A 19,657-nucleotide genomic window follows, 5' to 3' on the forward strand; every position below is an offset into this window, starting at 1 on the left:
TCTGTGTGTGTGTGGGGTGTGTGTGTATGGGGTGTGCTCTGTGTGTGGTATATGGTGCATGGTGTGTGTTTCTCTAGTTTAGGGAGGGGCTTTGGGTGGAGGCCGGCCCTGGCCCGTTTCGGGAGGGTTCTTGCCGGCGGTGTGGTCTGGTGGTGGGCGCCGAGTGCCGCCTCAGGAGATGTCAGGGTGGCGTCTGCTGAAAGGGATTGGGGCCAATGTGTGGGGCAGCGGCTCCTCTTGTCACGCTCATGTGCGTTTTTGAATCCCCAAGACAGGGAGATTTATGAGTGTTTCCCACACTTACTTGTCCAAGAAGATCTCTCTTTCCGCTGGAGCGGTAGAAAGGAAGACGAAGCTTTAGGATAAATATTAATCATTTAAACTGGAAGACGCTTCAGGAAGCCCCGTCATCTTCCAGAGGGAAATGAGCAATGTGCCCTGGCACTGTAAGGCAGAGTCCCTCGCCAGCACCCAGCCAGCTCCCACCCACCAGCACTGGGCCCTGTGTGAACTCTCCACCGTCGTGGCTTTGCTGGTGCTGTCCCCTCTGCCTGGAGTGCCTATATCCCCAAGCCCACTGACCATTCTTCTGGGCAACTCTGGCCTTTGAACCTGGGGTGACCTTACCTACCTGCTCACACCGCAGGGGAGGAACACCTCACACACCAGGGGTCCCAGCACGCTGAAGCTCCACTGTATACAAAGCATCCCCCACAACTGCCATCAGCAGCGTGTAAGAGCACCCCCCACGGCCTCCACCATCACAGTGCACCAGGGCACTTCGGACATGGTGCAGGTCAGAGGGGCTTGTTCATCTGTTTGCCTCCGCGGGACTATGAGACGCCCAAATAAACCTGTGCTTCCACACAGTACCTTCAAAAGCACCTGTCCAACTCTTTCAACCTCATGGACTGTAGCCCGCCAGGCTCCTCTGTCCATGGGATTCTCTAGGCAAGAATACTGGAAGGTTACCTTTTCCTTCTCCAGGGATCTTCCCAACTCAGGGATCGAACCTGTGTCTCCTGCGTCGGCAGGCTGCTGCTTTACCGCTGAGGCACCTGGGAAGCTCTTCAATGCAGGTGAATGAAGACATGATTGAATGACCCCCTGATAAGTGTTTCTTAGGGTATCAGTCAGGAGTCTCTTATCAATTTCTACAAATTTAGATTGGCCCTCAGATCGCTAGAACTGAGAAATACTAGTCCCAGTCACTGGAAAGTAGGCTCTTCAATCTCTAAATCTTCAGAAAAAATGCTGACTTGATGACACCCATCGATGACAGCTGCTTCCTATCTCTGCTATGGGAATCGCTCTCATTGGTTCATGCCTCTTGGCTTCCCAGGTGGCTCAGTAGTAGAGTCTGCTTGCCAGTGCAGGAGACACCGATGCAATCCCTGGGACAACAAGATCTCTCGGAGGAGGAGATGGCAAGCCACTCCAATATTCTTGCTTGGAAAATCCTGTGGAAAAAGGAGCGTGGCAGACTACAGTCCCTGTGGTTGAAAAGTCCAGTATGACTGAGTGACTAAGCATGCGTGCACACATATGGCCTCCTACAGACAATGAACTCTTGGGCTATGAGTGATTTCTCCTGCTCACCATTTCTTCTAACACATCCAGTCACAGTGGTTGCAGTGGACAGAATAATCCACAGTTTGGTGAGATCAGCTGTTGGTTTTACCCTGATTGGCGTGGGATCTGAAATTTTCCTGAAGTCCTTGTTGCTTTGGCAAAGCAGTGTTGCGTGAAGTGTTTCTGATCTGATGTGGGATCTGTGCAAAAATATTCCAGAACACAAAGAGGGATAAAACATCAGGCAACAAATAAAGAACATTAGAAAGTTAATTTATTTATTTGGCTGCATTGATCTTAGCTATAGCACACGGGATCTTGGTTGCAGTGCACAGGGTTCTCTTGTTTCAGCTCGTGGCCTTAGTTGCCCCAGGGCTTGTGGAGTCTTAGTTCTACTACCAGGGATCGAGCCCACAACCCCTGCATTGGAAGGCGGATTCTTAAACCCTGGACCACCAGGCAAGTCCCAAGGATGTGGTTTTTTAAAGCTTACCTGGAAAATGAAAATAAAAATTTGGAAAGAGTTTCAATGCCTTGCATCCATGAGACTAATAAAGAAAATAGGGACTTTTAAGAGATGAAATATAAGATGAAGAGATGCTTGAGAGCTGATAAATGAAGAATGATAAAGAAACCAATAGCTCCACTTGCAGAATTTAAGTTACTATTAGAGCAGTAAGGACTGAAATTACTACTCTAAACAAAATACCCGGTGGGAATACAAAAAAAGCACTGAAATTAGAGGATCACGAGCTGCTGGGCCAGCAGTGTGATGCAACATGAGGAGACTTTGTTGTGTGGAAGGAGCCCAGACAAAAAGCAATGGGAATAATGTTCTGAAGCTGTAATAGAAGAACATTTTCTGTGACTAAAGAAGACACAAATCTGCACTTCAACAAATCTCAGGGAGTTCAAGGGAACATGATTAATTCCACCTGCTGCTGGGTGAAACCCCTGCCTGTCCAGGGCAAGGAGCAGAGTCTCAGGATCCAGAAATAACACGAGAGTCACTTAGAAAGGGAACCGGCAGGCTGGCCTCAGAGTTCTCTCAAGGTCGGGTGACAAAAGATAGTAGGTCTATATCCGCAGGTGTTGAGGGGAAGCTTCTGTGAAACCAAGATTTTTCCCCAACCGAGTCCCAGCTTGGGTATTGGCAGCAGCAGATGTCAACTGCAGGCGGACTCATGGCCCGAGGGCCTGCTGTCTCACTACATACAGTTCAGTATGCTACCAGGACGCAATGGCCTGTTCTAACCAGCCAAAAGATGCCTCAAGATAATCCACCAAAACTGTGGATCAGAGAAGGAAAGGCAGGTGCTGAGCACACACTCCATTTAAATGTCTCACTGTGTGATCAGTCACTTCAGTCGTGTCTGACTCTTTGTGACCCCATGAAGGGCAGGCTCCTCTGTCCATGGGATTCTCCAGGCAAGAACACTGGGATGGGTTGCCATGCCCTCCTCCAAGGGATCTTCCCAACCCAGGGACTGAACTAGCATCTCTTGTGTCTCCTGTACTGGCAGGTGGGTTCTTTGTCTTAGCTCCACCTGGAAAGCAAGCATCACGTTAGGTCTGAATAATGGTCGTAAGTGTGCTTACATATCAGAATAAAAACATCGCCTGGACTCCTAATCAGGTCAGATCAACTTCTTGTGAAATTTAAACAATCATCTGATGTAGAAAAGAGAGAAATCAAATCATCAATAACAAATATTTTGAAAAGAATGGAAGAGAAAAATTTGCATGCTAGATTTTATTGGTTGTAGCTGGAACTATTAATGTACTAAGAAAATAAGCTCATACTTTAAAAATTATCAAAAGAAATTAAATTTTCAAAAGGAAAAAACCCAAGGAAAACAGAAGAAAGGGCCATAGAGAACAAGTATAGAGAAGAATTAACTAATTAGAAGACAGAAACAATACAAGTGATATACAAAGATCAAGAACCCACTCTATAGAAGAAGAAAATAGAATAAACTCTTAACCAGGTAGTTTCTTATTAACCAAGAAAAAGATGAGAAAACATGAATATATTACATGAAAATAGCCTCAAAGGAGCCAGCATTTGAGGAGACTAATTCCTAAAACTCTGTGCTCAGAGAGTTTGACAAAGTAGCTGAAGAGATTAATTTCTAAAAAAGTATATATTATTAAAATGAATTGAAGAAGTGCTAGAATATTTACAGGTGTCAACATATATAGAAGAGCTGCAGCAACTAAGTATGACTGTGTGTTGAGTTTGTGGAGGTGAGTGTGAGTGTGGTATGTTTGGGTGTGATCATGCTTGGCACATGTATGTATATGTGGTGTTTATATGGGTATGAGTAATGGGTGTGTGGGGGGTGTGTAGGTGTGTGAGTGTCTGCTTTAACTTCCTGTAATCTCCTGCAGGCTTCCCAAGTTCCTTCAGTACAAGCAATGATGGTGGTGATGGTGATGGTGGTGGTAGTGATGGTGATGGTGGTGATGGTGGTGGTGGTGAAGGTGATGCTGATGGTGGTAATGATGATGCTGATGGATGTACAAGATGTGTTAAGAATGTCATGAGGTCAGAAAGTGGATGGATGAGTGGTGAGCAGTCAGTGGATGGGCGAGTATCAGTTTAAGTTTCCCCCAGGCGAGGATCAGGTCCACTGAAGCAGCTGAGCCTCAGGGTCCCGGGTGTGGGAGGCTGGTGTCCCAGGATGGGCTGGGGGGGGACCAGGTGACAGTGGGACAGAACAGTGGATGGTCCCTGCCCAGCCCCCTCATGGCCAGTGCTGTGAGGACATGGAAAGCAGCTGGGGTGAGGTGAGGTTTGTACAGTGAGTGGTGAGAGGCCCCACCCAGCCCCTTCTTTCCCTTGACCTAGTCTGGCTGAAGCTCCAATACTTTGGCCACCTGATGTGAAGAGCTGATACATTGGAAAAGACCCTGATGCTGGAAAAGATTGAGGGCAGGAGGAGAAGGGGGTGACAGAGGATGAGATGGTTGGATGGCATCACTGATTCGTTGGACATGAGTTTAAGCAAACTCTGGGAGATGGTGAAGGACAGGGAAGCCTAGAGTGCTGCTGCAGTCCTTGGGGTTGCAAAGAGCCAGACACGACTGAGTGACTGAACCACAACACACGGCCACAATTCCCAGGATGTCCTGACAACCACCCACAATGGCACTACACTGAGCAGGACAGTCAGCATCTGACCCCAAGTCCCCTGACAGGTGGGTCCTGGGAACTGGTTGGGCCTTGGCTCTTCTCCAAGGCCCCCAAGCAGGAGTCAAGCATGGGCCACGCTTTCTTCTTTTCCCCATCACTCTTCCTTCTTTTTAAAAAGGCAGGGGGAGGGGCCCAGGGGAGAAAGGGAGGTGGTTACCCCCAAGTGTCCTGGTGGGAAAGACCTGGTGTGGACCGCCTGTGCCCGGCACACCCAGGGCCCTCTGTAGCCCCGTCAGCAGCAACGGGAGAGAGAAAGGGTCTCTGGGCTCGGACTGCTGCTGGTGCGCTTGGGGGAAGGGAGGCCACGTGGAGGCTTCCCGCTCTGCAGTGCTCGGCAGCTCTAGTGGCGCTGCGCTCTGTGACCTTGGATGGCCTCCTCACTATACCACACTCCACTACACGATACTAAATTGTACTCCTGAAGGGTAACTCAGCTCTGGGTGTCACAGAGTGGGAAGGACTCCTGGGACATCAGCCGCCCCCGACTCACACACCGACTTCCTAAAGCTGCTCTTTGGGGCAGGGTGGGGAGGGCGGGCAGCAGAATGGGGGGCAGGAGAAGGCCCCAGATAAGTTGTGCTTAACAACAGTGTCTGGGATGTTCTGGTTAACTGCTGCTCTGTGAGCAGCTGCAAGGTGAGATCAGCCCCCCGCCCCCCAGTCAGTGGGGAGACAAGACCCTTACTCTGTGCCCCCGCCTGGCCTCAGAGCTGCCCTCTGTAGACTGCTGGCTCTGAGTCAGGAGGGCATTCTGTCTGGGGCCAGGGGTGGCCCTCAGGCACGGGGACCCCGGGAGGGGAGGTGGGTCATCAGCTTGTCCTGGCATGTCCTGGAACTTTATTGGTTTTAAAACAGGAAATCTTGCATTTTGGGGACCCCCAGGCCCAGGTCATGGGGACCGGTTGGTCACCCTGGAGCTGGTGAGGGGGTGACAGAGGAGTGGCTCCCACAGGGATGTGTGTGGGAAGGGGTCTGGGCTGGGCTTCCAGAAGGGGAAGGACAGGCCGAAGGGCTGCTCAGGGTGGGTTACTGGGGGCTCTTGCTTGAACTTGACTCATTCGGCTCCTGGTGAGTGAGGTTCAGAGCTGCCCTGTTGAGCTTCGTGCAGACTCAACACTTTAAATGCAACTCGTGCAAAGTTACATTGTTAAGGTGCCTCCTTCTCGCATTGCAAAGCGTGCCCAGCTTTGTTCAGCCTCCCTGTGGGAGGGTGTGGGCTCTGGGGTGGGGGCAGGTGTCGGGCACATGCCCAGCTCCGGCCTCCCTCTCTGTGAGAACAGGGGGCTGGGTTCTGCACTTGAAGGACCGTCCACACCAGCCCTTTCTGACAGTCGCCGAGGCCCCCTCTCCAGCCCCCGTGGGGTCACTGGCCCACACATGCCAGCTCCGGTCTGCAGCCGGGCCTGGCACGGGGCAGCCTGAGGGCCAGTCTGGCCTGCGTCCCGCCTGTCTCTCTCCCTCTGTCCAAACTGCTCCTGCAACACCTTGTCCGGGAACTGGCGGAACCGGCTGCCTTCTTTCCTCTTGTCCTGGCCGGCCTTGGGCCCTTGTCGGTCCCCACAGAGAGAGACCCTATCTGGGCCCTCGTGCTCCCAGGGGCGGGGGGCCTGCCCACCTCCCACCTCTGGCCAGTCAGCGAGCCTTCCTTCCCTCTCCCATGACCTCGTGGGGAATTGTCCCATCTCCAAGTGAGCCGAGCAGGCTATTCTCAGGAGCTATTAACCACAGAGGAAAAAAAAAAAAAAAAAGCAATGTTGAAGCTGGCGGAAACAAGGTGAAGTTAATTTAGGGTTTAGCTGTGCTTTTAGAGATTATCTCGAGTGTTTTTCTTGTCTGTTTTTCAAATTAAGACCTGGAGGTATTAAAATAATCTCCAGTGTTATCCGGGGGTGAGGACCAGGCCTGCTTTCTCAGCCACGTGGTGGCCTCGCGGACACCCCTCAGGGCCCTGCAAGAAGGGCTCTGAGGCTCGGTTCTGGCTGTGGTGGGAGGACTCAGCACCCAGCCTCACCCCTGGGCGCCCCGCTGCTGGGAACCAACCAGAGCATCGCGGGCCTCCACCAGCTGCCGGAGGATCATGCGGAGCACACACGCCTGCTGGCGCTTAAATCCATTATGCTAAGTGCTTTGGGCTTTATATGCTGTGGGACTCACAGTCTGGCAAAAAAAAAAAAAACAAAAACAAACCCTTTTAATAACTCATTATTAAAACCATTTGCCTTTCGCCTGTTTGCGAGTATGAGTCCTGAAATATCTGCTGACTGATTATGCAGGATCGTGATACTCAGCAGAGCTCACCCCCTCCCAGGCCCACCACCCATCATAAAACTGCCCTGGTGGCTCATGGGGGAGGAGGGCCGGGGGCTGGCCCCACCTCTGGCGCTCAGGGCCCGTCTGTGGGGGGCGAGCCTGGAGGGTCTGGGGCCTCAGAGTGTCACAGGAAGATGCAGGGAGGGTCCCCGGAAGGCCCGGGCGCTTCTCGTGATGGTGGAGGGCCTGCAGGGTTGGGGGCAAGGGCCCTGGCCCCCTTGTCCTGTCCTGTGACCATGCAGGGTCCCCAAGTCCTCCTGGGGCTGGAGAGACGGCTCCTCTCTACGAGGTGTCTGGCCGGCCTCCAGGGTGGGCTTGTGCCCCCGAGAGGTTAGATGCCACCTTCTGAGACCTTCGCGCTTCCGAGGCCGCCCAGCATCCTGGCAGGGAAATAGGTATTGTCAGGCCCTGGGGACACGGTGTGTGGGCCCAGGGCAGAGTGAAGGCGTGGGCCCTGTGCTCAGAACATCTCCTGGCCCACCGACAGGGCCAACAGGGCAGGGCCCCAAGCGCGGGCCTGGCCCCACTGCTGTCGGTTTCAGCATGTGTGTGGTACTCTCAGGCATGTCCGAGTCTGCGACCCCAGGGACTGTAGCCCGCTGGGCTCCTTTGTCCGTGGGATTCTCCGTCCGTGGGATTCTCCAGGCAAGGATGCTGGAGTGGGGTGCCAGGACCTCCTCCAGGGGGTCTTCCCGACCCGGGGATCCAACCCGGGTCTCCTGCCTTGCAGGCAGCTCCTTTACCGTCTGAACCACCAGGGAAGTGTTGGTATCAGAGGGAGGCCTGGAGCCCAGGCATCTGACTGTGGAGCAGACCCTGGGGTCTCCACATGCCCCCTGCCGTGAGGCGGTGGGGGTGCTCTTGGGGAACTTGGGTGTCTGAGCACCTGTCACCCACAGGAGACACCAGCACCCTCCTCCCACCCGCCCTTACCCTCCCATCCGTGGCATGTCCTGGGAGGTGTCACCCGGTGGGCCCAGAGGGCGCTGCTTTAACGCAGCATTCAGCCCCTGCTGATCATCTGCCTTCTCCGTGCCAGACCCTGGGGGCGCTGGGGACATGGCACTTTACAGGGAGTGGGGAGGATGGATGTGGTCCCTCCGCCGAGGAGCTCTGGTCTCTGAGGGAGACAGACTCACCGAAGGGCTTACAGAATCCTCTGCTCATGGTGGTGAGCATGCTGGGAAGGAGACCAGGGACGGAGGACAAGAGATGGTGCTCTCTGGAGCCTGGCCGAGGGAGGCAGGGCACCCAGGGAAGGGAAGGTTGAGCCCGGGGGGGCTTGAGGGACCCGGGGACCAAGAGGCTGGTGCAGGCCAGGAGGTGACGGAAGGCCAGAGTGCTGGGGTGGGGGCTCAGGGGGTGAGACGCGAGGCTGCAGTGGCCAGCCGTGTGTATTCTAGTTTTCCTTGTTTTTAAGTGTTTTGTGATCTAGCGGGTGCAGTGATGTTTCTCTGTTGCTCTAAGCTGAGTTTCCCTGACTTCTAGTGATTGTAATTTTTCAGATGTGTGCTGGGCATTTTTGTGTTCTGATTCACCTATTTTGCCCATTTGTGTCTCTTGCCTACTTTTCTGTTGGGTATTTGGGTCTTTCTTGTGAGTTCCCCTCACTGTATGTTTTGGGCATTTACCCTTTACAGGTCATCTCTGTTAAAATGTGTATTTCGTACATTTCTTCTTTTCTAATTTTGGTGGTATCTTTTGCCATGTAAAGTTTTTAAAAAGCAAAATTAAAGTACACGAGGATACAAAAAAGTCTACACAGTGTAAGTGTTTAGGTTGGAGAATTTTGACAGAGTGAACAGGCCTCTGTAATGATGCCAAAGCAGGATCAGAGTGACACGGAACACCGCGCCTCCCGCCACCGCGTCCAGAGAGTGACCCCAGAAGGAAGATCTGCCCCCACTCCTGGCTTCACAGCTCAGTTCTGCCTGCTTTTGAGCTTTCTATAACTGGATCCATACAGTCTGTACTCTTTTCTGATTATGAAAATAACACAGTCATTTAAAAAATTCAGAAAATGTAGTAAACTGTAAAGAAGAAAACATTGGTTAATATGCTTTAACATATTTTTAATATAATTTTTTGGCCATTTCTATATTTTTCTTCTGTGAATTGCCTGTGAAGTCTCTCTCTTTTTTTTTCCTGTTGGAATTTTGCCTTTTAAAAAATAGCTGTGGTAAAACACCCTTTTCAGAGTATGATTTTAGCTCATTGTCATCTTTGTTACCCATATTTTTTCTTGATTTGTCATTTGCTTAAGTTTGTCATTTGAGGTAAATGATAAAATTAGGTCTGTCTAGTCAATGCTATGGTTTTTCCAGTGGTCATGTATGGATGTGAGAGTTGGACTATAAAGAAAATTGAGCACTGAAGAATTGATGCTTTTGAACTACAGTGCTAGAGAAGACTCTTGAGAGTCCCTTGGACTGCAAGGAGTTCCAACCAGTCCATCCTAAAAGAAATCAATCCTGAATATTCATTGGAAGGACTGATGCTGAAGCTGAAGTTCCAATACTTTGGCCACCTGATGCGAGGAACTGATTCACTGGAAAAGACCCTGATACTGGGAAAGGCTGAAGGAAGGAGGAGAAGGGGATGACAGAGGATAAGATGGTTGGTTGGCATGACTGACTTAATGGACATGAGTTTGAGCAAGCTCCAGGAGATGGTGAAGGACAGGGAAGCCTGGTGTGCTGCAGCCCATGGGGTTGCAGAGTCGGACACGACTGAGTGACTGAAGAACAAAGATCCTTTTACATTTTAAGTAACTTTTCCCTTTGCTAATTGTTTTCATACTTGGTAAGATCTTACTTAACTTACCAATGAAGTCAGTGTAATACTCAACTGTATTTTCTATAAAAATTGTCACAGTTTCTTTTTATGCTTAGCTTTCCCTTTTATTTGGAATTTATTTGGAGATATGGTTTGGAGATACTTACTTAACCCCTGTGGAGTCAAGCTTTCAGACACGATTAGTCCCATCCTCCCTCTAGCCATCTCTAAAGCTCCTTTGATCACATATTAAGTTTTACTAGGGTCTCTGAGGTGTATCTCATACCCACTGTCGGCCCATTAATCTTCGCACCATTAAGTTGTATTTACTGCTGTAACTTTCTCATGCGTTTTAATGTCCCAAACACAAGTGACCCTCACTGCCTCTCTTTCCCAAAAGTCTTGGTTGTTTTTGTTGGTTTATTCTTTCAGATCATCTTTGGCATTATCTAGCTGAATTTTCGGAATGGCATGAAACTCACCTTGCTTACAGTCTAGTCTGTCAGAAGCACAGTGTACCTCCCCATCATTTTTCCTCCTCCTGCACCTTTTCCTCAGATGAACCACAGTTGTTTACTGCCACGTCTCTCCCTCTGGAGACCCGTCGGTACTCTGGGGTCAAAGGCCAGGCCATCTGAGATGTTTTTCACGGCAGGGATGAACACAGCACAGGGCGCCTTGCTGGGCTCACGCAAACCTCCCTGGAGGACGCACGTATGTGCGTGCTGGGAGCTGGTGCCCTGAGCGATCCCTTTGTCCCTTCAGGGAGGCTGGGAATTTCTGTCTGGGGAGGAAGGGTGTCCTTTGCTCCCCTGGGTCTCAGGAGGCAGTGTCCTGAGCCCCCAGGCTCTGGAAGCTGTGTGGGGCCCACCCAGGGCTGGGAGGAGGCCCTGGGCCCAGCTCAGCCAGAAAAGCCCCACAATAATTTATTCTATAAGTCAGGTTGCTGCATAAAATTTTGTTTTTCAAATGATTCTTCTGCTTATAAATGCTTGAAGACTCGTGCCTTCGTGCCAAAGACTAAACCTGTAGTAGCAAGATTATGACCCCAGATCCAGGAAGACAGCTATGTGCCCCCTGGGGATTCTCCTGGCAACCCCGGCTTCCACCACACGGGTGGTCCCGGGACCCCCTTTCACATAAACCCTGTTTGAGAGGGACATGGGAGTGATGTGGGTGGAGGTGACCGTGAGGTGTCTCTTGTTTCTGGAATAGTCCAGGTGAGCGGCCTCCTGTTCCTCAGGAAGAGGTGAGGGCGACTGCGGTGGACAGGTGGTCTGGGCACCGACAGGTCACTCCCCTGCTGGTGCCAGAGGTCGTGGAAGTGTCTTCACCTCTCCAGAAGCAGCAGATGAAAAGACCCCTTTTTTGAGGGCTGCAGAGAGCCTGGGTTTCCTGGGGAGAGGGGCAAGTTCATGACCAGCACTTGATCCCTTTTCCTTCTGCCAAAGGAATTCCCATTCTTTGCTATTGGGGACAGAGGTCATTTCCGGCAACACATTCCCTGGGATGAGAGATGGGCAGGTCCAGGGGTCTTGGGTGGGTCTCGCTTTTGAAAGGAAAGCAACCCTTTTCTCTCTCTTTCCTTCAGCTGCACTGATAGCAGTTGGCTGCTCCCTCTTATGAATTCTCCAGAGAAATGGAAATAGCAGCTCCGAGTCTTAAAACCACTTCCTTTGATCTGAATGTTCCAGGAAATAAAACACCTTTGCAGTTATGGAGTCCAGACAGGGGCGCAGGTTCAGGGGGTCCCTGAGTGGTGCTCCCACCCTCATGTGTCAGGACGGCAGCCCCAGCCCCGGCCGACACAGTGAATCTCCTCATGTGGCCGGGCTCTCCTCCCTGTGAGGGATTCCACGGGCAATGCGAACCTTTGGGGCCCATGCCTCCCTCCTGTTCTAATCACTTATCGTGGGGACCATTGCCCCAGCCTCTGATGTCTGACCTACCGCAGCCTCTTCCCACTCAAATCCAACCTTCCTCACACCAGACAGGTTGTCTGAAATCAGCGTGAAGTGTAGACCCAGCCAGAATCGGCTGCCTAAAGACAGCCAAGCAGGGGCTGCTCACCCAGGGTTGGTTCTCAGGGTACCGGAAGCCTGGCTGATTCTGATTAGGGCTCATCCAGCATCCTGTTCTGGCTACGTGAAGATAGAATTCTGTACCAGGTGGCCCCTGGCCCCAGACGTCTCTACTGGTCAGGGAGGATGTACCTACACTGAAGAACTGATGCTTTCCAACTGCAGTGTTGGAAAAGACTCTTGAGAGTCCCTTGGACTGCAAGGAGATCAAACCAGTCCATCCTAAAGGAGATCAGTCCTGAATATTCACTGGAAGGACTGATGTTAAAGCTGAATCTCCAAAACTTTGGCCACATGATACGAAGAACTGACTCATTGGAAAAGACCATGATGCTGGGAAAGATTGAAGGCAGGAGGAGAAGGGGATGACAGAGAATGAGATGGTTGGATGGCATCATCGACTTGATGGACAAGAGTTTGAGCAAGCTCTGGGAGCTGGTGATGGACAGGTGAGCCTGGCATGCTGCAGTCCATGGCATCACAGAGAGTTGGACACAACTGAGCAAGTGAACAACAACAACCCAACTGGTCTTTGTGGACTGTGTTCCCCCCAGCTTCACATGTAGAAGTCCTAAGCGCCAGGACCTCAGGAAGGGCTGCACTTGGAGACAGGCTCCTTACACAGGTTGTCAAAATGAGGTCACCAGGGTGGGCGTCCTTGTAAGAAGAGGAGATAAGGACGCAGACACACACAGAGGGAGATCAGCCATCCACACTTCAAGGAGGATGTCCTCGGAAGAAACCAAGTCTTGATCTCAGACTCTGGCCTCCAGAAATATGAGGAAAAAACACATTTCTGTTGTTTAAGCTGCCTGGCCTGTGGGTCTTTGTTACAATGGCCTGCTTGACTGACCCACCGGCCAACTGGACCTCGAGTGGTTCTTTAATTTTCCGAATTTGATGAAAGCATTTGTTGAGGTTTCCAGCCTATTCCGGGGGTGGGGTGTGTACAGCAATTTCCATGGATTCTAGCACAAACTCCAGCCTGTGGGCCTCCCCCTGGCTGGCGTGGAGCTGTCTGAGTACCTCTAACAAACTGGTTCTGCGGGGTGCACCTTGGTGTTTGATTAGCTAGTGTGGGGGGCAGCCTGGGCTTCGGGCTTGCTCCAGCTCCTGGTGACCCTGATGAACACTGGGGGGCCGTCTGGGGGTGGCGGCACATGACGTTTGCTCCAACTCAGCTCCCAGGACTCCCCATCAAGAACCCACGGTCCCCGCAGGGGTGACCAGGACCTGTCTGCCGGCTGGACACTGTCCTCTGGCTGGACACTGTCCTCCCTGGGGCCGGGTACCTAGTGGCCTGTGTCTGAAGCGCTCTGCAAGGGGATGGAAAACCTTCCTTGGCAGGAAGACTCTTCCCCGCAGCAGCGGGAACAAGGTTCTTACAGGCCACACAGGCAAAGTTTAAAAAGTAACCACTTTATTGGGTGTCTCCAGTTGGTGAAAAATTCATTGAGCTCCACACTTAGGGCAGGCGCCTTCTCCATCTGTATAGTGAACTTTAATGAAAGGTTTCCAAAGGTAATTATTATTTTTCTATAACCAGACTTAGTTTTGGAATCAGGGCTCCACGGAACCTGATAACTGAAGTGTAACCTGTCTTCCAGACTGATGCCAGGGTTTAAACAGTCAGTTCAGGGGTCTTGCTGAGTCTCCCCAGGCCAGGCCGAGACCAGCCCCAGCTGAGGACCATGGTCACGGCCAGCCTGGACGGGGTGGCAGGGCCTGGGATCGCTGTGGGTGTGGATGCCTGTCAGAGGGAGGTGCTGGGGCAGGCGTCCACAGCCCCTGTCACCCTCCACCACGGACTCCCCGGCGCAGACAGCTCGGGGGGTGGGGCGGGCCATGGGGGGACGGTGGGGACATGGACCAGCCCCTCTGTGCTGCCCGCCTGGTGGGAAGATTTTGAGAGACAGAGCTGGGCTGGGGGTCGGGGGTGCTTTAAACATGATGAGAAGTTCAAGTTTTCATTTAGGCCAGACCGGGGAGGGGTCTGGATCAGATCGGGCCGGGGAGGGGGTATTGGGTCCATTGCTCACTCCCAGCTGCTCCTTCAGGACCCAGTGGCCCCCGCAACGCCATGCCAATGTGGCCGGGCCCCTGCCCATGGGATCCAGGAATCAGAGACTCCAGCCAACCGTTCAGCCTATGACACCCAGAGAGGTCTCCGAAGGTCCCTGCAGGGCCCCTGCTCAGCACCCCTGCTCCCTGAGGCCCTGCTGTCTGCAGCAAACCCTGGAGGGGCCTCCCTGGGGATGCACTTGGCACCCTGTGTGAGCGGACAGACTGTCCTGAGAACCGAGGTGGGTGCCTTCACAGCAGCTTCACCTACCAGCGGGCTCCGTCCTGGGGTCCCTTTCCACCCCGGCGCTGCCGGGTGTCCAGGCCTGGGCTGTCCTGCTGAGGGCCAGGCGAGGACGACGCTGACATCCCGGCGAGGACCCTACTGATGGCCGGGTGGGGATGCTGCTGACGACCTGGCAGGGACCCTGCTGACGGCCGCGTGGGGACTCTGTGGGGGCCTCTCTGCCCTGGAAGCTCTGACTTCTGGGCGAGTGCTGCCCGGGGTGGGGCTCAGTCCCCCTCCCCCCCAGGCTGGTGGTCCAAGGCCCAGTCTGTCCAGCGAGGGTTGCCTCCTCCTGCCCCGGCTCTGCTCCCCGGCTCTCTCGCTCTTGCCGGGGACTGCGCTCCCAGACCAGCCAGCCGGGTGAGCGTGCCCCCTGTCCACCCGTGGCGGTTCTCTCCTCAGGATCTGGGTTAAGTCAGTCCATGTGCGGTCCCTGGAGCCGGGCAGCAGGTCAGGGCCTGGAGGCTCCCTGGCCTCGGTCCCCTTCTGCCCAGAAGCACCACAGGTCCTGGGGTCCTGGAGGGGTGGATGCTGAGCTGCATCCGATCTGTTCCAGCCTCCAAGGCCCCTGCTGGGGGCCCTGCCTTCCGCCCCAGCTCTCTCATGGGTGGGGAGGGGCTACCGGGGGGTAAAGAACCACTTCCCGCCCCAGCCTGGCTGTGGGCAGGTAGGCAGTGCCTGGATTCCTCACACGAGCTCCACATCTGGGCCTCCGGATTCTCCGTACCTTTCATGTTGATGAAGTTACCAAACCAGCCTGCGCTTCAGAGCAGGGTGGAAAGGAAACAGACTCCAGAGGCGGAAGAACTGAAGCGTAATCGCTGCTTCTCCATTCGCCTTCTGGCCACCCGGTACCTGTAGGCTGGCCTCGCTGAGCCTCTCTTGGCACTTTTAAGAGATCGCAGCATGTGGTTGCCAGGAGGAAATTAGGTCATGCCCGGAGCACTGAACCAGGCCCTGGCCATTCTTGGGGAAGGCGTCTGCTCAGGAGTCCTGCTCAGCCAGGGCCAGGGGGCGAAGTGTGTGGACTGAGATGCTCTCGGGGTCTCTCAGGCAGAGAACAGCGTGGGGGTCTTTGGTCCTCGATGGGTAATTTCCTCCGAACAGAAATGGCGTGTGAAGCCAGACAGAGGGAGACCTCCGTTTCCAGAAGCGTGTTATTGCACTCAAGCCCTGGGAGGGCTGCCCACGTGGAGGGCCCCCCCATGGAGCACCCTCTGCAGGGCCGGTCTTGCCCCTGCTTCCCCACGGATCTTGACCTCGCCCGCAGGGGAGGAAGGCGATACAGTTTTAAGGTTTTCTTTTTGGAAAAACAAGAGTTATGGGGAACGACATTAATTTAAAAGCTTTTAAAGAGCCAGTTCACCTGTGAAAGTGCTCCCCAGGTGAGGGCCTTCCTGTGTGGAAAACAGCCCGGTCTTTAAAAGGATTTTAATTAATGTTGCTGAGAAACGTACCAATGGCACTTAAGGCTGAAAGCTCAAGAGCCAAGGTGCCAGCCAAGAGTTTTATGACGGGAGGCGAGTTCTTCAGGGCAGTTGAAATAATATTCCCATGCACTCAGCCTCAGCACTCACCTCCCGTCACGGCCAAAAATAAGCGCGGGGAACCCTCGGCGGCCTAACCCCTAGCCCTCCAGAAGACACAGTCTCTGCCCGGATGGAGCAGACGTGTTTTCAGGGACGTGGTTCCTCGCCCATCAGGATGCACCTTGCCAGGGTGCCTGCTCCTGCCTGGGCCCACCTGGACTGGCTCAGATCCGACTTGGATCTGACCTGTCATCCAGCTGGTGCCAGGAACCAGACCTGGAGGAGGGGGTACGGAGCGCAAGGGGCACAGGTCCTGGATGGCCCGTGCTGACCGTGCCTTGAGCTGCAGACTGTGGAGCAGAGGCTGGGCGCCCGGGGCGTTGCGGAGGGCTCTGGGGGCCTTGGCCGAGCCCGACGGCTGGTGGCCATATGGTGACGTGAGACGCAGCTCTGGCCATTCGTTCTGGGACGTGTGGCGGAGGCGGTGGGTCCGAGGGGGCCTGGAGGTGGTCCTCTTTCTCCCGAACCAGGGGTGGGAGAGACAGCCTTTAAGTTCTGGCTGCAACATCCTAGGAGGTTTAGCCTCTGAGCCGGCCGCAAAAGCCCTCCTGTTCTCTTCACGGTGGGGCCTCGGGCCTGACCTCGGCCGGGTTTGCTGAAGGCACTCCTACTTATTCAGGTTTTACTGTTCCCTGGAGAACTTTCCCCAGATGAGGTTACCTTCCTTATAAATTCTCACCGGCACTTCCTGCTTCCCGAGGAGGAGCAGAGCTCAGTGAACAACAGCAAGGAGCCCAAGGTCCGGTTGAGACCCTGGCCATCCCACTTACTAGCCGGGTGGCCTTGAGCAGGTTATTTTGCTCCTCTGTGCCTCAGTTTCTCTATCTTTAAAACGGAGACAAGAATAGTAACCCCCTTTATGGGGTTGCCGTGAGAAAGGAGTCAGTATGAGCTCAGCCCTTGAAACAGTGCCCAGAAAGTTGTAAGTGAGCACTGCGTGAATGCTTCCCACAGAAGTCCTGCTAAGGGCACTCTTTTGGAGAAAAGGCAAGTGTGACAGCTCCTGCAGCCCCAGGCCCCCATCCCACGATGGAGTGAGAAAGGGGGTGCATCAGTCAGGGACAGGCTCGTTCAAGTGTGGTAACAAGCACCCCTCACATCTCAGGGGCTTAGACCATAGACACCTGTTTGCCATTCACTCTACTGGCCACTTGCTGAGGGCCCCGGGCTGTTGAGGGGTCACTGTCTGGATCCTCGTGGGTTGGGGTCCCACAGGAGGACGAGAAGTGTGACCAGAACCCACTCAGCGGCTCCCCGATGCTCCCTGTCTGCCCTGGGCATCCCCAGAGGACAGAGACGTGAGTGCTGGTCCTTGGGGGCTGAGCACAGCGTGGAGCGCTGACCGCCAATGGGGGAGTGGATGCTTCCTGTTCCCACCAAACTCTGGGGCCTGAGAAAGGCCTTTTGGCCCCTGAAATACATACCCTACATATTTTTGGAAGTATTAGATTTTTCCCTCTTGGAAATTTACCTCCTCTTTCCCCTCAGGACCCCAGGTCTCTCACAGTTCGGGTGGTGGGGTCGTTTCCGGTGGGGTATTCACTCCGAGCCTCTAGGTCCTCTTCCTGCCGCGGGGCGTCCCTATTGAGGGCTGGTGGTCCAGGGCCCGACAGGCCTGCTGGCCACCCAGAGACCTGCCGCCCCCATCCAGCCCGCAGGGCAGGTGAGCTCCACCTGCCACCTGCCTGCCCTGTGCCCCGTTCATGTTCCAAACCCACATTCTGCCACCTGCCCAGGGCCTGGCTCTCGCAGGGTGATGGGGCAGAGTGGCCTGGGCCCCAGAGCTCCACTTGGTCCCCGTTCTTACCTGAAGACGTACACCTGAAGTGCTCAAGCAAAATTCCCTGTCCTCCTCCCCTAATTTTTATTTTGAAGAATTTTAAACCTGCAGAAAGTTAGAAAAGAGAGAAATAATGAAGAAACAATGAGATTTGCCAGTTGCTAGCACTTGGGGCAGATGTTCTTATGTGGGCTGAGCTGGGTTTTGCTGCTGCGCACGGGTTTCTCTGCTTGTGGCCAGCGAGGGCCACCCTCCAGTTGCGCTGTGTGGCTCCTCATCGCGGTGGCTTCTCTTGTTGCCAAGCACAGCTCTAGAGCGCGGCCTTCAGTAGTTGCAGCTCCCGGGCTCTAGAACATGGGCTCAGGAGTTGTGGTGCACGGGCTTAGCTGCTCTGCCGCATGTAGCATCTTCCCAGACTAGGGATCGAACCCACGTCCCCTGCATTGGCAGGCAGATTCTTTACCACTGAGCCATCAGGGAAGTCCAGATTTTGCCTTTTAATCGCAAAGCATAAAAGTCCCGATTCTGCTTTTTTCCCTGGGCAACGGAGACCCCTTCCCGTCATCTTTGTTCACTGGCCTGGGTGTCTGAGGGCAGATCTCAGGCCCGGTTCACCCTGGGGTGCTGGTGACTTTTGAGCAGGTCTCTGCTGGCTCCAGAGAGAGGAGAGGGTGCACAGACAAATGCTCCATCTCAGCGTCACAGTGCATTTTCCTTAATCCCTTCTCAGGCCTTCTCTCCTTTCCCTCTTAGGGACACCCTCTGCTGTCTTTGCTCCAGGCTGCGGTCACGCACTTCCTTAGTAATCAACTTGATCACAGGCTCACCACCCTTTCCTCCTCCTTTCCAGGTTCCTAATAAGACTCGACTCATGGGAAGAGACCCTGATGCTGGGAAAGCCTGAAGGCAATAGAAGGGGGCAACAGAGGACGAGATGGTTGGATGGCATCACTGACTCCATGGACATGAGCTTGAGCAAACTCTGGGAGATGGTGCAGGACGAGGAAGCCTGGCATGCTGCAATCCACGGGGTCGGTCGCAAAGATTCGGACGTGACTTAGTGACTGAACAACAACAAGGTTCTTTCTCTGTTCTTCCAGCACAGCTGATGTCCTCACTGTGTGTGAAAGTCCTCGTTATCAGTGGGAAGCCCTCATCACCCATCTGGCACATTCACCTGCGTCTCCACCATCTTTGTTGGCTGCCCACTGGGTGGAGGTGCAGCTCCGCCTGCAGACCCTCTCACACACTCAGGGTAGAGATACACAAACGTTTTCATGCCAGTGGGGTCTTGGCAGCATTGCTTATAATGGGTGTCTGGAAGCAGCCTCCTTGTCCTTGTAGCCCTCCTCTGGCCTTTCTCTTCCTCCCTGTGCCTGGGCTTTCTTAGAAAGCACAGCACCTTCTGAGAGCTTCGGAGACTCCAGATTACCCTGATCGGTTCATTCTTCCCTCCCCGGCTCCACGAAGGCGTTATGTTGAGCACTTATTATGGACCACACTCTGGAGCCTCACAGTTTATAGTGGGGGAGATATCTCGTAAACAGATAAACAGGCCATAAAGTATGTAATTGTAACTTGTGATAAGTGCCACAGAAGGAAGAAGTGATGTGCACCCTGAGAAAACCTTGGGAATGTTACCTAGATCGTGTAGTCAGGGCAGGCCTTCTGGAGGAGGTGACATTTAAGTTAACTCATACAAATGTTGCAGCCATAAGACCAAAAGAGCACTCCAGGCAGAGGGACACCAGGTAAGAGAAGCTCCCAAGGGAGCAAAGACCTAGGTACAAGTGTGTGCTGGAGATGCCCAGGTAGCTCGGAGCGGGTGCTGGGCTGGATCACGAGGGCCTCAAGCCTGGTAAGGTGACTGTGGTTCATTAACTGGAGCATAGGAGACTGTGGAAAGCATTCAGTGCAGCCCAGCTTAAGCTCTAGGACTGCCACTCTGCCACCACTGGGGAGAGTATGGATGAGGAAGGGGACTGGGGGGGAGGACGGAGAGCAGGG

This window comes from Oryx dammah, unplaced genomic scaffold (genome assembly GCF_014754425.2).
Source record: "Oryx dammah isolate SB20612 unplaced genomic scaffold, SCBI_Odam_1.1 HiC_scaffold_28, whole genome shotgun sequence".
Lineage (NCBI taxonomy): Eukaryota > Metazoa > Chordata > Mammalia > Artiodactyla > Bovidae > Oryx > Oryx dammah.